Consider the following 18,046-nt stretch of genomic DNA (forward strand, 5'->3'; position numbering starts at 1 on the left):
CTCTCCTTGCAGTCCAAGGGACTCTCAAGAGTCTTCTCCAACACCATAGTTCAAAAGCATCAATTTTTCAGTGCTCAGCTTTCTTCACAGTCCAACTCTCACATCCATACATGACCACTGGTAAAACCATAGCCTTGACCAGATGGACCTTTGTTGGCAAAGTAATGTCTCTGCTTTTTATATGCTGTCTAGGTTGGTCATAACTTTCCTTCCAAGGAGTAAGTGTCTTTTAATTTCATGGCTGCAGTCACCATCTGCAGTGATTTTGGAGCCCCCCAAAATAAAGTCTGACACTGTTTCCACTGTCTCCCCATATATTTCCCATGAAGTAATGGGACCAGATGCCATGATCTTAGTTTTCTGAATGTTGAGCTTTAAGCCAACTTTTTTACTCTCCTCTTTCACTTTCATCAAAAGGCTCTTTAGTTCTTCTTCACTTTCTGCCATAAGGGTGGTGTCATCTGCATATCGAGGTTATTGATATTTCTCCTGGCAATCTTGATTCCAGCTTGTGCTTCTTCCAGCCCAGCGTTTCTCATGATGTACTGTGCATATAAGTTAACTAAGCAGGGTGACAATATACAGCCTTGATGTACTCCCTTTCCTATTTGGAAACAATCTGTTGTTCCATGTCCAGTTCTAACTGTTGCTTCCTGACCTGCATATAGGTTTCTCAAAAGACAGGTCAGGTGGTCTTGTATGCCCATCTCTTTCAGAATTTTCCACAGTTTATTGTGATCCACATAGTCAAAGGCTTTGGCATAGTCAATAAAGCAGAAATAGATATTTTTCTGGAACTCTCTTGCTTTTTCGATGATCCAGTGGATGTTGGCAATTTGATCTGTGGTTCCTCTGCCTTTTCTAAAACCAGCTTGAACATCTGGCAGTTCACGGTTCACGTATTGCTGAAGCCTGGCTTGGAGAATTTTGAGCGTTACTTTACTAGCGTGTGAGATGAGTGCAATTGTGTGGTAGTTTGAGCATTCTTTGGGATTGCCTTTCTTTGGGATTGGAATGAAAACTGACCTTTTCCAGTCCTGTGGCCACTGCTGAGTTTTCCAAATTTGCTGGCATATTGAGTGCAGCACTTTCACAGCATCATCTTTTAAGATTTGAAATAGCTCAACTGGAATCCCATCATGTCCACTAGCTTTGCTCGTAGTGATGTCTTCTAAGGCCCACTTGACTTCACATTCCAGGATGTCTGGCTGTAGGTGAGTGATCACACCATCATGATTATCTGGGTCGTGCAGATCTTTTTTGTACAGTTCTTCTGTGTATTCTTGCCACCTCTTCTTAATATCTTCTGCTTTTGTTAGGTCCATACCATTTCTGTCCTTTATCGAACCCATCTTTGCCTGAAATGTTCCCTTGGTATCTCAAATTTTCTTGAAGAAATCTCTAGTCTTTCCCATTCTGTTGCTTTCCTCTATTTCTTTGCATTGATCGCTGAGGAAGGCTTTCTCATCTCTCCTGGCTATTCTTTGGAACTCTGCATTCAAATGGGAATATCTTTCCTTTTCTCCTTTGCTTTTCAGTTCTCTTCTTTTCACAGCTATTTGTAAGGCCTTCTCAGACAACCATTTTGCCTTTTTGCATTTCTTTTTCATGAGGATGGTCTTAATCTCTGTCTCCTATACAATGTCATGAACCTGCATCCATAGTTCATCAGGCACTCTGTTTATCAGATCTAATCTCTTATATCTATTTCTCACTTCTACTGTATAGTCATAAGGGATTTTATTTAGGTCACACCTGGATGATCTAGTGTTTTTCCCTACTTTCTTTAATTTAAGTCTGAATTTGGCAATAAGGACTTCATGATCTGAGCCACAGTCAGCTACCAGTCTTGTTTTTGCTGACTGTATAGAGCTTCTCCATCTTTGGCTGCAAAGAATAAAATCAGTCTGATTTCGGTGTTGACCATCTGATGATGTCCATGTGTAGAGTCTTCTCTTGTGTTGTTGGAAGAGGGTGTTAGCTATGACCAGTGCATTCTCTTGGCAAAACTCTATTAGCCTTTGCCCTGCTTCATTCGCTACTCCAAGGCCAAATTTGCCTGTTACTCCAGGTGTTTCTTGACTTCCTACTTTAACTAATCCTAGGGAGTATCAAATAGTGAGAACTCACACAGAGGAAACCCTTCAATACAAGATCTGGCATCACACAACCACCAGTAGCACCCTATGCAGGATGCCTCATCTAAACAACAAACAAAACAAAAATACAAACCCACTCATCAGCAGACAGGATTATCATCTCACTCAGCCTTGGCCATCAGAGGAACAACAAACAAGCAAACAAACAAAAACTCAGCATAAATCTCACCCTATATGAAGCTTACACAAACCATTGGACCAACCTTAGAAGGGCAGAAACCAAAAGGAAGAAAGAATTCAACCTTGAAGCCTGGGAAAAAGAGACCTCAAACATAAGTTAAAAAAAAATAAGGAAAAAGCAGGGAAATACTACACAAATGATGGAGTAAACTAGAATCACAGAAGTCCAAATAAATGAAGAGGAAATAAGCAAACTACCTGAAAAAGAATTCAGAATAATGATAGTAAAGATGATCAAAACCCTTGAAAACAAAATGGAGAAAATGCCAGAATCAATTAACAAAGACTAGAAGAATTAAAGAATACACATACAGAGACAAACAACACAATTACTGAAAATAAAAATACTCTAGAAGGAATCAATAGCAGAATATCTGAAGCAGAAGGACAAATCCATGAGCTGGAAGATAAAATGGTAGAAATAACTTCTGAAGAGCAGAATAAAATAAAAAGATTGAAAAGAATTGAGGATAGTCTCAGAGACCTCTGGGACAATATCAAATGCACCAACATTCGAATTATAGGGGTCCTAGAAGAAGAAAAGAAAAACAAAAGTATATGAGAAAATTTTTGGAGATTATAGTTGAAAATTTCCCCAACATAGAAAAGGAAATAGTCAATCAAGTCCAAGAGGCACAGAATCCCATACAGGATAAACCGAAGGAGAAACATGCCAAGACACATACTAATCAAACTAACAAAGACTAAATACAAATAAAGAATATTAAAAGCAGCAAGGGAGAAGCAACATACAAGGGAAACCCCATATGCTTAACAGCTGGTCTTTCAGCAGAAATTCTGCAGGCCAGAAGGGAATGGCAGGGTATATTTAAAGTACTGAAAGGGAAAAATCTACAACCAAGATTACTATATACAGCAAGGATCTCATCAAAATCAATGGAGAAATAAAAAGATTTTCAGGCAAGCAAAAGTTAAGAGAATTCAGTAAACCAGAATTCACCAAACTAGCTTTACAACAAATGTTAAAAGGACTTGTATAGTCAAGAAATACAAGAGAATAAAAAAGATCTACAAATCTACCCCAAACAATTAAGAAAATGGCAATAGGAACATTTATATCAATAATTACTTTAAATGTAAATGGATTAAATTCTCCAACCAAAAGACAGAGACTGGCTGAATGGATAAAAAATAAGACCCATATATATGCTGTCTACAAGAATCCCACTTCAGGCCTAAAGACACATATAGACTGAAAGTGAGAGTATAGGAAAATATATTCCATGCAAGTGGGAAACAAAAGAAAGCTGGAGTAGCAATTCTCATATCAGACAAAATAGACCTTAAAATAAAGAAGATTACAAGAAATAAGGAAGGACACTACATCATGATCAAGGGATCAATCCAAGAGGAAGACATAACAATTGTAAATATCTATGCACCCAACATAGGAGCACCTCAATACATAAGACAAACACTAACAGACATAAAAGGAGAAATTGACAGTAACACAATAATAGTTGGAGACTTTAACACTGCACTCACACCAATGGACAGATCATCAAAACAGGAAATTAATAAGGAAATACAAGTCTTAAATGATACTTTAGATGAGATGGATTTCATTGATATCTTCAGGGCATTCCATCCAAATGCAGAAGAATACACCTTCTTCTCCAGTGCACATGGAACCTTCTCCAGGATAGACCACATCTTGGGTCACAAATGAAACCTCAGTAAATTTAAGAAAATTGAAATCATATCAAGCATCTTCTCTGACCACAACGCTATGAGACTAGATATCAGTTGCAAGAAAGAAACTGTAATAAACACGAACACATGGAAATCAAACATGTTTCTAAATAACCAACAGGTTACTGAAGAAATCAAAAGAGAAATAAAAAAATTTCTAGAAAAAAACGACAATGAAAACACAACTCAAAACCTATGGAATGCAGCCAAAGTAGTTCTAAGAGGGAAGTTTATAGCAATACAATCCTGCCTCAAGAAACAAGAAAAGCATCGAATAGACAACCTAGCTTTACACCTAAAACAACTGAAAAGAGAAGAACAAAACCCCCCACAATTAGAAGATAAAAAGAAATCATAAAGATCAGAGCAGAAATAAGTGAAAAAGAAATGAAAGAAGCAATAGTAAAGGTTAGTAAAACTAAAAGCTGATTCTTTGAGAAGATAAACAAAATTGACAAACTTTTAGCCAGACTCATCAAGAAAAAAAAGAAGAATCAAATCAGCAAAATTAGAAATGGAAAAGAGAGGGTACAACAGACAATGCAGAAATATGAAGGAGTATAAGAGACTATTATGAACAACTATATGGCAATAAAATGGATAACCTGGAAGAAATAGACAGATTCTTAGAAAAATTCAATCTTCCAAGACTGAACCAGGAAGAAATGGAAATTATGAACAACCCAGTTACAAGCACTGAAATTGAAGCTGTGATCAAAAATCTCCATAAAACAAAAGTTCAGACCAGATGGCTTCACAGGAGAATTCTATCAAACATTTAGAGAAGAGCGAATGCCTATCCTAAAACTCTTTCAAAAAATTGTAGAGGAAGGAACACTTCCAAACTCATTCTGTGAGGCCACCATCACCCTGATACCAAAACGAGACAAAGACAATACAAAAAAAGAAAACCACAGGCCAATATCACCGATGAACATAGATGCAAAAATCTCAACAAAATTTTAACAAACAGAATTCAGCAACACATCAGAAAGCTCATATACCATAATCAAGTTGGGTTTATTCCAGGAATGTAAGGATTCTTCAATATATACAAATCAATCAATGTGATTCACCATATTAACAAATTGAAAGATAAAGACAATATAATAATCTCAATAGATGCAGAAAAAGCCTTTGACAAAATTCAGCACCCATTTATGATTAAAACTCTTCAAAAAATGGGCATAGAAGGAACCTACCTCAACACAGTAAACGCCATATATAATAAGTGAAAGTGAGAGTCGCTCAGTCACATCCGCCTCTTGATGACCCAGTGGACAATACAGTCCATGGAATTCTTCAGGCCAGAATATGGCCTTTCCTTCTCCTGGGGATCATCCCAACCCAGGGATTGAACCCAGGTCTCCTGCATTGCAGGCAGATTCTTTACCACCTGAGCCACAAGGGAAGCGTGTATATGATATAGTAAAGGCCATATATGATAGTTGAGTTCAGTCGCTCAGTCATGTCTGACTCTGTGACCTCATGGACTGAAGCACACCAAGCTTCCCTGTCCATCACCAACTCCCAGAGCCTACTCAAACTCATGTCCATTGCGTTGGTGATGCCATCCAACCATCTCATCCTCTGTTGTCCTCTTCTCTTTCCACCTTCATTCTTTCCCAGCATCAGGGTTTTTTTTCCAGTAAGTTGGTTCTTCGCATCAGTTGGCCAAAGTATTAGAGTTTCAGCTTCAGCATCAGTCCTTTCAGTGAATATTCAGGACTGATTTCCTTTAGGATTGACTCGTTGGATCTCCTTGCAGTCCAAAGGACTCTCAAGAGTCTTCTCCAACACCAAGTTCAAAAGTATCAATTCTTCAGCACTCAGCTTTCTTTATGGTCCAACACTCACATCCATACATGACTACTGGAAAAGCCATAGCTTTGACTAGACAGACCTTTGTTGGTAAAATAATGTCTCTGCTTTTTAATATGCTACCTAGGTTGGCCAAGCTTTTCTTCCAAGGAGCAAGTGTCGTTTAATTTCATGGCTGCAGTCACCATCTGCAGTGATTTTGGAGCCCCAAAATTAAAGTCTATCACTGTTTCCATTGTTTTCCCATGTTTCTATTTGCCATGAATTGATGGAACTGGATGCCATGATCTTAGTTTTTTGAATATTGAGTTTTCAAGTCAACTTTTTCATTCTCCTGTTTCACTTTCATTAAGAGGCTCTTTAATTCTTCTTCACTTTCTGTCATAAGGGTGGTGTCATCTGCATATCTGAGGTTATTGATATTTCTCCCTACAGTCTTGATTCCAGCTCGTGCTTCATCCAGCCTGGCATTTTGCATGATGTACTCTGCATATAAGTTAAATAAGCAGGGTGACAATATACAGCCTTGCCGTACTCCTTTCCCGATTGGAACCAGTCTGTTGTTCCATGTCCAGTTCTAACTGTTGCTTCTTGACCTGGATACAGATATCTCAGGAGACAGGTCAAGTAGTGTAGTATTCCCATCTCTTTAAGAATTTTCCACAGTTTGTTGTGAGCCACACAGTCAAAGGCTTTGATGTAGTCAATAAAGCAGAAGTAGATGTTTTCCTGTAACTCTCTTGCTTTTTTGATGATCAGGTGGATGTTGGCAGTTTGATCTCTGGTTCCTCTGCCTTTTTTCAGCCTAAAGCAAACATTATTCTCAATGGTGAAAAACTGAAAGCATTCCCCCTAAGAACAGGAACATGACAAGTGTGTCCATTTTCACCACTATTATTCAACATAGTTCTGTAAGTCCTAGTTATAGCAATCAGAGAAGAAAAAGAAATAAAAGGAATCCAGATTGGAAAAGAAGAAGTAAAGCTCTCACTGTTTGCAGATGATATACTGTACATAGAAAACCTCAAAGGTAGTATCAGAAAATTACTAGAGCTCATCAGTGAATTTAGCAGAGTTGCAGGATACAAAATCAATACACAGAGATCACTTGCATTTCTATATACTAACAATGAAAAATCAGAAAGAGAAATTAAGGAATCAATCTCATTTGCCATTGCAACAAAAAGAATTAAATATCTAGGAATAAACTTACCTCAGGAGACAAAAGAACTGTACACAGAAAATTATAAGACACTAATGAAAGAAATCAAAGATGACATAAACAGATGGAGAGATAGCCCATGTTTCTGGGTAGGAAGAATCAATATTGTGAAAATGACTATACTACTGAATGTAATATACAGATTCAATGTGATCCCTATCAAATTACCAAAGACATTTTTCACAGAACTAGAACAAAAAATTTCACAATTCATATGGAAACACAAAAGACCCCAAATAGCCAAAGCAGTCTTGAGAAAGAAGAATGGAGCTGGAGGAATCAACCTTCCTGACTTCAGATTATCCTACAAAGCTACAGTCATCAAGACAGCATGGTGCCGGCACAAAAACAGAAATACTGACCAATGGAACGAGATAGAAAGTCCATAAATAAACCCATGCACCTATGGGTACCTTATTTTTGACAAAGGAGGTAAGACTATACAATGGGGCAAAGATAGCCTCTTCAATAAATGATGCTGGGAAAATTGGACAACGATATATGAAAGAATGAAATTAGAACACTTCCTAACACCATACACAAAGATAAACTCAAAATGGATTAGACGTAAATGTAAGACCAGAAACTATAAAACTCCTAGAGGAAAACATAGGCAGAATACTTGATGGCATAAATCAAAGCAAAATCCTCTATGACCCAACCTCCTAGAGGAACAGAAATAAAAACCAAAGTAAACAAGTGGGACCTGATTAAACTAAAAAACTTTTGCACAGCAAAGGAAAGTATAAGCAAGTTGAAAAGACAACCCTCAGAATGGGAGAAAATAATAGCAAATGAAACAAGTGACAAAGGATTAATTTCCAAAACATACAAGCACCTCATACAACTTAATACCAGAAAAATAAACAACCCAATTAAAAAGTGTAAAGACCGATACAGACATTTCTCCAAAGAAGACATACAGATGGCTAACAAACACATGAAAAGATGCTCAACATTGCTCATTATTAGAGAATTGCAAATCAAAACTACAATGAGATATCACCTCACACCAGTTGGAATGGCCATTATCAAAAAGTCTACAAACAATAAATGCTGGAGAGGGTGTGGAAACAGGGGAAAGCTCTTGTACTGTTGGTGGGAATGTAAATTGATACAGTCACTATGGGAGATGGTATGGAGATACTTAAAAAAATAGGAATAAAACCACCATATGAACCAGGAATCCCACTCCTAGGCATATATCCCGAGGAAACCAAAATTGAAAAAGACACATGTATCCCATTGTTCATTGCAGCACTATTTACAATAGCTAGAACATGGAAGCAACCTAGATGTCCTTTGATAGATGAATGGATAAAGAAGTTGTGGTATATATACACAATGGAATATTACTCAGCCATAAAAAACTCATTTGAGTCAGTTCTGATGAGGTGGGTGAACCTAGAGCCTACTATATAGAGTGAAGTGAGTCAGAAAGAGAAAGATAAATATCATGTTCTAACGCACATATATGGAATCTAGAAAAATGGTACCGAAGAATTTATTTACAGGACTGCAGTGGAGAAACAGACATAGAGAATAGACTTACGGACATGGGGAGAGGGGAGGAGAGCATGAGATGTATGGAAAGAGTAACATGGAAACTTACATTACCGCATGTAAAATAGACAGCCAACGGGAATTTGCTGTATGGCTCAGGAAACTCAAACAGGGGCTCTGTTTCAATCTAGAGGGGTGGGATGGGGAGGGAGATGGGAGGGAGGTTCAGAAGGGAGGGATACGTGTATACCTGTGGCTGATTCCTGTTGAGGTTTGACAGAAAACAATAAAAGTCTGTAAAGCAATTATCCTTCAATAAAAGAATAAATTAATTAAAAAAAAAGTAGCTCCCAAGAGAAAACATCAGGTCTCCTCCTCACCATCTCAGAAGTTCAGTGAGATCAAAATCTGTACAAACTTTGTAGAATATTTCATAGCCTTTAGGGATTCTTCATTGTTTCTTCCTGTGTACAGTTCTCCATGGTGAATAGCAGTTCAGCTCTGAAGTTAGAAATGATCAAGGACATCATTGGGCGCAAGAAGAAGCTGCAGATCCAGGGCTGTAGCCAGACCCATTTCACAAGAATTAGAAGAATTGTGCATTAACCACAATTTGCTACCTTCTGACTCCTACAGTGACGTTTTGTTTTGTTTTCAAATTCTCTTAAAAGTATTTGGGTAAAATTAAAAGTGATTTGCTTTGGGTCTATTCCCATTACTACCCACTATCTATGGCCACTAATCCTATCATATTGTGTACTTTCATTCAGCAGCAGTCAGCAAGCATTAATTGAATGCCTACTGCCTGCTCAGTAGGGTCTTTAAAGAGGTAAAAAATAGGTGTTAACATGACATTTTGGAGCTGGGAAATCCGTGTGGTTAAATAACCTCTTATACCTGTGTAAATTGCAACACAGAGAGGGCGACTGGCTTTAATCAAAGTCGATTTTGCACTCCTGGGCTTGAATCTCCTGAATGCCAATCAAAGAGCCTCTTCATGGAATCCCATTGGTATAGGTCTTGCTTTTATAGGATTTATGATCTATTTGTCATACTCCTGCAAGCACAAGCTAGAGATTAATTAGAGCATAAACAAGGAGACAAGAGAACAGGGAAAAGAGATTTAACGTTTGAGCATAGGCTAGGGGCCAGATGATTTTCTGTGTTTTAATTCTCTTAACTATCCAAGAAGTGCATGTTCTTATTCCCACCTCATAGTTGAGAAATCTGAGGCTCAGAAGGTTCCCTTGACTTACCTAAGGTCATATTGGTAGAAAGTAGCAGAACTGAGGTATGTCAGGCTCAAAGTCTTTACAGTAATGAAGCTGGAGCATAATAAAGCAATCTTTTAAGGAAGAGATTTCAGTGAGAAAAATACTCAACAGACCAATTGAATCAATTGTCTTTCCTTGTTTTCAGTAAGGAAAAGAGAATTTCAAAGTCTGTTTGGGGTGTCCAATGTAGAGTGGGAATTCACACATTCCACAATGACAGAGGAGAGGAAGACAGGTTGGGGAGATGAGATGTATAGAGAGGAGCGTTCACCTGGCTTTCTTTTTTTTTTTTCTTTGCATTCACTATTAGTGACACAGAGCTTCTAATCAAGCATTTAGTACTTTCTCTTTGCCACTCAGTAAAAGGCTTTTTATTTCAATTCGCCTCCTAGGTGTTCTATGTCAGGCAATTACTCTACCTGAAGGTTTTCATAGTCTAAGAAATTAAATGGGCGGTTCTTAAAGCAACACTCTCTTGAAAGCATAATTGCAGCTAAATAATAACAAACGTGAGCGCACAAATCGGGTCGTCTTCTCTCAGCTCCTGGGCTCCTTCCACTTCTGTGAGTGTGAGTTCCTGGTATATCAGAGAGGAAACCGGAAACCTAGACCCAGAACAGTTGCCCTTGTGATCCAGGAACGCTGCCTAACAACACTAGGTTTTCAGAAAATTACTCCTTCCTCTTTTTTGGGGGGGGGAGGGTATTGTCTCAGCTTATTGCCTTTTTCTAGTGGGTCATTAGATTACGTGAAGCTCCAGTGTGACAAAAGGACTGAGACAGGGCCCTGGATTGCTTCCCAGGAAATTCTGGGGCTGACTATGGTGTGATTGGCATTAATGCTACTGGAATGCAGGATTCCCAAGGGCATCAGACTCAGCAGACTGACCAGCCATCTACAAGACAGACAGCACAGCCTTCATCATGCCAGAACCTGCTCATGCCCTCTGAGTTATTTTATAAGGTGGTGGTAGGCAGAATTCTAAAGGTGTCTGCCAAGATTTCCTGTCCTCTGGTTATTCAGTCAAACATGAATGTAGGGTCTGCTGTTTCGCTGGTGCACTTGCTAATCAGCTTACTTTAAAATAGGGAGATCACCATGGGGGTATCAAGGTGGGTCCAGTGTCATCGCATGAACCCATAAAAGCAAGCAGAGCAGGAAGGCAGAGGAGTCAGTGATTGAGATGCTGAAGAAGAATAGGAGGCAGAAGAGGTGGGCAGTGAGAAGGGTTTGTCTTACCATGGCTGGTTTTGACATGTAGAAGGCTATGTGCAAGAACTAGAGAAAGGATCTGGAAACCAAGGGTGGCCCCAAGTGTATTCCCCAAAGAGCAACCAAAGAAATCCAAGAAGTTGGTCTGAGTCTCCCACTCCCATTGCATTCAATATCTAAACTCATTAGCATGGCTTGTGAGGTTCTTCATGACATGTCCCCTGCTATTCCTCTGGTTTCATCCTTTGAACCTCTCATCTGTGACCCCTTCGTATACTACAGACGTAGTGAATTACTCCATGTAGTTTCTCACTTTTTTCTTTGCCATGCCACATGGCTTGCAGGATCTCACTTCCCTGACCAGGAATTGAACCCACGCCCTTGGCAGTGAAAGCTCAGAGTCCTAACCTCTGGACTGCCATGGAATTCTCTCCAGTTGTTTTAAGTTCCCTCTTCTTTCTAGGCCTTCATACCTTCTGCCTCCCACCCCCTAATCTGGTACATTCTTTCCCTTCCTATCTGTGTTCATCAAATAATTGCTATTTTTCCACATTGACCTAAATGTCTTCTTCTCTAGGTAACATGCTCTGATCTCTCAGGATTTTATTAAGGAATCTTTTTTGTACATACCCTGAGTTTTCCATGGTTAGTGCATATAATTGGGTATCATTCTGTCTGTTAATTTATCCATCCTCCCTGAGGTTAATTGTAAGCCTGGATGTGTTTTGTCACCAACATGGCATATAAAGACTATTCAAGAAATATTTACCATCTGGGGACTTCCCTGGTGGTCCAGTGGTTAAGAATCTGCCTCCCAGTGCAGGGGACATGGGTTTGATCCCTGGTCAGGAAACTAACATCCCACATGCTGTGGGGCAAGTAAGCCAGCATGCCACAACTATAGGGCCTATGTACTCTGGAGCCTATGCGCCACAACAGAGACCCAGCGGAACAAAAAGAAGAAGAAGAAGAAGAAGTGTTTACCATTTGAAGTAACCTGGAAAGAGAAAAAAAAAAGAGTGAGAGAAAAAGAAATATTTACCATTTGAGAAATGAACGTATGAATGTAGGAATGTATGAGTGATACCTTTTCTATTCTATAAGCATTAGAATTACTTCCAGAGTGCCATTCTCTCATAGATACTGATGACATATGCATGGCTGAAGCTTATGGGTTAATCTTAGATATGTCCTGGGTCACCTAAGATAGATGTTTTGAGATATGAATAGTAGTGTTTGTGAGTAAGAATGATGGTTGCTGGCACAAGCTTGACTACAGGTGGGAAAGAAAAGGCCTGCCATTGTAAGGTCAGTTCAGCATTCAGAATATGGGTGTTAACAGACCATCAAGCCATGATCGCCACGAATGCACAGCCTCTCATTTGCAGGGGCTCCTCACTTCGGAGAGATGTGCACATGATGAATAGTTACGGTTTCCACAAGCCAGGTGTAAATTCACAGACTGTGCTCCTGCTCATGCGTGGAGTGATTTCGGATGCATTTGAATCAGGTTGCTTGCTACGGCTGTCTAATGCCTGCACTATTAACACATAATCATTTTGCAATTTGGGCTGCCAATGCTTGGTTTGGACATAATGGAGGAACAGACAGAAGACTTTGCTGTGTTTCTCTGGAGGGTGAACCTATCTACAACAGTGCTTTTCAGTCTTTCATGTGCTTGGGATCACCTGCGGATCCTGTTAAAAGGCGGATTCCGAGTGGGGCCCAAGAATCTGTTTCTAGCAAGCTGCCAAGTAATTCCAAGAAACCTACATTAATTAATTAATTAATTAAAATCTGCCTTATTTATTCATTTAAATGTAGTTGATTTACAATATTATGTTAATTTTAGGTGTATAGCATAGTGATTTAGTATTTTTTCTGATCATACTGCATTGTAGGCTCTTAGAAGCTAATGGGTATAATTCCCTGTGCTTTGTGGTTCATCTGTTTTGTGCATAGTAGTTGATATCTGTTGGGTTTCCCAGGTTGCGCTAGTGGAAAAGAACCCACCCGCCAATGCAGGAGATGTAAGAGAGGCGGGTTTGATCCTAGGTCAGGAAGATCCCCTGGAGGAGAGCATGGCAACCCACTCCAGTGTTCTTGCCTGGAGAATCCCATGGACAGAGGAGCCTGGTGGGCTGCAGTCCATAGGGTTGCACAGAGTCAGACACAACTGAAGTAAGTTAGCATGCCCTCTTAATCCTACGCCTCTAATTTGTCCTCCCCCTTCCCCCCTGCTTCCCTCTCCCCTGTGGTAACCACAAGTTTGCTTTCTGTATCTGTGAGTCTACTTTTGTTCTGTGTGTACATTCATTTATATTATTTTTTAGATTACACATATAAGTGATATATGCAGTATTTGTCTTTCTCTGTCTTATTTCACTAAGCATAATATTCTCTAGGTCCATCCACATTGTTACAAATGGCATAATTTTACTCTTTTTTGTGACTGAGTAACATTCCATTGTATGGAATACATACATTGTGTGTATACATGTGTGTGAGCTTCTATGCCTTGGTTATTGTAGATAGAGCTGCTATGAACAGTGGGGTGCATGTGTTTTTTTGAATTCGTGTTTTTGTTCTTTTCTGGATATATACCTAGGTATGGAATTGCTGGATCCTATGGTAGCTCTATTGTTGGTCTTTTGAGGAACCTCCATACTGTTTTCCATAGTGGATGTACCAAGATACATCCCTAACCAACAGTGGGCAAGCAGGGACCCCCATTTTAAATAGCAAGTTTCCAGAGGATAAGAGGTGAGGTTTTTTTATGTTTTTCTGTCTGTAGCCTTTAAAATGGATGTTTTGAGAAGTTAAGCTAGAGGGACACAGATGGGAGGCTCAGAGAATGGACCTTTGGCTTTGGTGGCTGGGGCAGACGAAGAGATGAGGGAATTCAGGAGCCATTATGTAATGTCATCTAAAACAAAGCCGTTGAGAGACTTGTCACCCTTGTCTCTGTTTCCACATTGACGTCTGAAGATGAAGAGTATTTAGAAAACTGCTGAATGTATGTATCTTTTCCCTCTCTTTTACCTTTTATCTCCAAATAATAAAAAGAGAAAATCCCACTTCTATCAAGAGCAATTCCTCTACACTTCTCTTTAGTATATAGGCTTTTACAGTTTAGCTCTGTCCATGAGAATTCCTTGGCTTAGCTCTGAGGAACACTTGGACATCACTCCCTTAGGACCATCCTCCAAATGAGAAGCAGGAATATAACTCGCAAAAAACGGAGCATTTTTTTTTCTCCACTTACTTTTTGTTCTTTCAAGTTCGTACTGACAGAAAGAAATCGCTAGCAACAGCAACAAAAACCTATGCTTCCCTGGCACAATCTCGATTCGGATTTAGGATCTAGATGGGTAAAAGTTGTTATGGTCGGACTTAATAATACTTCCTCCAAGAGTGTATTGATTGACAGAAGTTCTTTTTACTTGAATATTTAACTTCTATTATCTTATTTGACATAAAAAACAAGTAGTTTAGTTATAGATACGCAGAAGGAAGCTGAAAGATTTCTGTTTTCTCCATGGCCGTCAGTAAGCATGACTGGGGTCTCTGCTGACAGGTGGGTCTTGTTCCGCTCCATCACTCTCTTGCATGTTTCCCCAGGTTGTTTCCTGAACCTTTGCTTTTACGTACTTTGAAAGACACACAACCATATCTTCCCTAACATTGGACATTTGATTCAGTCAGCTTCAGCACCTCATCTGTTTATGAAAATGAATATATTGTATTTTGGTGCCCTTTAGAGTTAATTGATGAATATAATCAGTTTTTACCTTCTTGAGTAGCTAAGGTTTTCAGTGTTCATCTCAGAATAAAGTGGATCTGCCAGCTGATGAGGAAGATATATTCTGATGAGGAAGATAGATTCAAAACTCTGACCTTCACTCTAGGATCTGCCTTTTACTAATACTCCTCTGTGTGCCAGGGATTATGCTAGGTACTTTATATTTGTTATAATATAATTTAATTAACATGTTATAATTTAAGAATGTAACAACAAAACTAGATGAGATGGGTATATTTATATCTCATTGTCCTCCAACCAACTAATATACAAATCTCTCAGAAATAATGAGAAACTAAAACCAAAGCCCCATTCAGAAAAAAGTAAGCAAACTCAAGATCATACAACTAGCAGTGCTTAAAAAAAAATCAGATCTAGGTTGGTTTGTTGCTGGTATTAATGCTTTAACCAGTAGACTCTACTTTCTACTACTTCTGTCTATGCTATATATATATATATATTTTTTTTTTCTTGTTTTTTCAGTAGATGTGTTTCTAAGGTATGGTCTTCATGATGTAACATCAGTTTTATTTTTCAAAATTAATTTTTGTTGGAGTATAGTTAATTTATAATGTGTTAGTTTCTGGTATACAGCAAAGTGAATCAGTTATACACGCACATATATCCACTCCTTTTAAGATTCTTTCCCCGGGTAGATCATTATAGAGTATTGAGTAGAGTTCCCTCTGTTATACAATAGCTTCATACAAGTTCTCTGTCTTGTATATACTGGTGTGTATATGTCTCACTTTTAAAGTGTAACATGGAAAGAGCATAAAAGTGAGGAAAATAGTTCTATTTCTGGTACTGCTGGAAGATCGACGTACACTTTGGAAAGCGGTGAGCCATTTTACTTCTTGGGATTTCCTTTTGCTTATCTGCTATATAGAAATTGAACTCAAGATATTTAAGCAACTCATGTACACTGCTATTACTCTAATAATTTATAGATTATATGGTGGTTGAAGGACTGGATTTTGGCTGGACACTTCTTTCTCTGGCTGAAGTGCCTCTTTAACATCCTCTACTTTTTCATCCCACTTTTCCATGGAAGGTTAAGAATTTTCTCTCTAATCCTACATTTTCGATATTTCTCTGTAGGAGTCCATTGCAATCATTACATACCAGGAAGGGCAACATGGATTCACTGCAGTTTGAAAAAATTTTTTGAAAATTACCTCCAGCACATGCACAGCTTCCCTGGTCAACCTGCCAAGTCTTGCTTTATCTTTGGTACACTGTCAAACTAACAGAACTGGAAATTAAGTAAAGAGACTGTCTTAACCCTGGAAAGCTGGACTTAGAAGACATTTTATCGAAATAAATGACCTGAATTAAAGAATTTTGGTTGCTGTTTAACTCAGTTGTAGGTAATAGGTTTAGAGGAAGCCGAGCTGGTGCAGAGAAGCCCAGATTCTGCTATTGAGCTCTTGGGTAATACCGATGAACCCTAGGACAGTGCCATCACTCACTTTACACTGCAACATTGCAACACATAGAGATCTGTTTACAGCAAAGACCATTTTGGTTTTACTCCTCAGAAAGCAGAATTAAAAGTTCATCATGGGTCCAAAGTCTAACTTGGGGTGTTCCTTTTTATTTGGATGCCATCGTTGAGTTCACCATTTGCTTGAATTTTGTGAAAATCTCTAGCCTCTGTAATGGTGATGGTTGAACAGATGAGGCCAACTTTTTGAGAGCCAGTAAACTTTTTTTCCCCCATAATTTCATATATTTATTTATCTTTGGCTATGCTGGGTCTTCGTTGCTGCACAGGCTTTTTCTCTAATTACAGCAAGCGGGGGCTACTCTCTAGTTGTGGTGAGTGGGCTTCTCATTGTAGTGGCTTCTCTTGTTGTGGAGCATGGGTTCAATGGTACACGGGGTTCAGTAGTTGGGGTGCATGGGCTCTAGTTGTGGCTCCTGGGTTCTAGAGCACAGGCTCAATTGCTTCTGGAGAGCCAGTAAACTTTTAATTAATAAACAGATGCACGCCCCAGATCTTTGAACTCAAACCCTAGCTACATTTATAGTGCACACTTAAAATTTTCCAAGAACTATGTTAAACACATCAAATATATTTTCTCATTTAACCCTCAGAACAACTTTAAAATTACAAATGGGAAAGTTGAAAGACAAAGAAATCATGCCATGTTGCACCCAGGTGGCTCAATGGGAAAGAATCCGCCTGTTAAGCAGGAGATGTGGGTTCGATCCCTGGGTTGGAAAGATCCCTTGGAGTAGGAAATGGCAACCCACTCCAGCATTCTTGCCTGAGAAATCCCATGGATAGAGGAGCCTGGAGAGTTACAGTCCATGGGGGTCGCAAAAAAGTTGGACATGACTTAGTGACTAAACAACAATGTAGTAAAAGCATAGTTGGATTTTGACCTCATGCCTGTATGTTTGCAAAGCTCATGCTCTTTGCCCCCATGTCATGAGCCCATGATAGTTGTATGGGCCCATTTGACTCAAAGAAACATGAAATGTGCTCTAGCAGTAGATTATTCTCTTACTGAGAGCTCAAGTTAAATACTACAAAGGAGTTAAATACTGCAGTGTAATTGTTTTTCCTCATCTAGGTTTTTATTTCTATAAGTAAGTTTGCACTTACACTGAAATTTTCAGAAATTCAGTTTTTTTTTCCTGAACATCTTGAACTTCTGTCACACATTCTGTCTTTATTAATGTATAGGATTTCTTAAAATTTATTTTTTCAATTTTATGTAAATATTTGAGATGAAAATACTACCAAACTAGGGTCTCCATAAACATGTTTCCCCTTTTTTGAGGCCTCCACTGTTCCGTTAAGACCTGTGCCTAGTTTAAAACACCACAGAAGTTTTAACACTTGCTCATGGTTCACTGTGCTATTTCTGACCCAGTTGCTTTGTCCCATTCCCTTCACTGCTTTCTGACTTTTTCTCAGTTTCCCGATCGTGTTATTAGTTCTCACATTTCTTGTTTCTTCTCACCCTCAGACTTGACACTGTCTTCCTAGATATTGACTTCCTTCCCTCTAAAATGTCATTTGTGTTCACTCTTGGTGACACTTTCTCATACTTTCTTGGAAAAAGAGTCTTGGTGGCATATCAGTAGGTAACATTTCTTCCAAACTTTTGTCCTAGCCCCCTCAAAGAAAAGCCAGTTTGAAAAAAGG

This window comes from Cervus canadensis, chromosome 18 (genome assembly GCF_019320065.1).
Source record: "Cervus canadensis isolate Bull #8, Minnesota chromosome 18, ASM1932006v1, whole genome shotgun sequence".
Taxonomy (NCBI): Eukaryota; Metazoa; Chordata; class Mammalia; order Artiodactyla; family Cervidae; genus Cervus; species Cervus canadensis.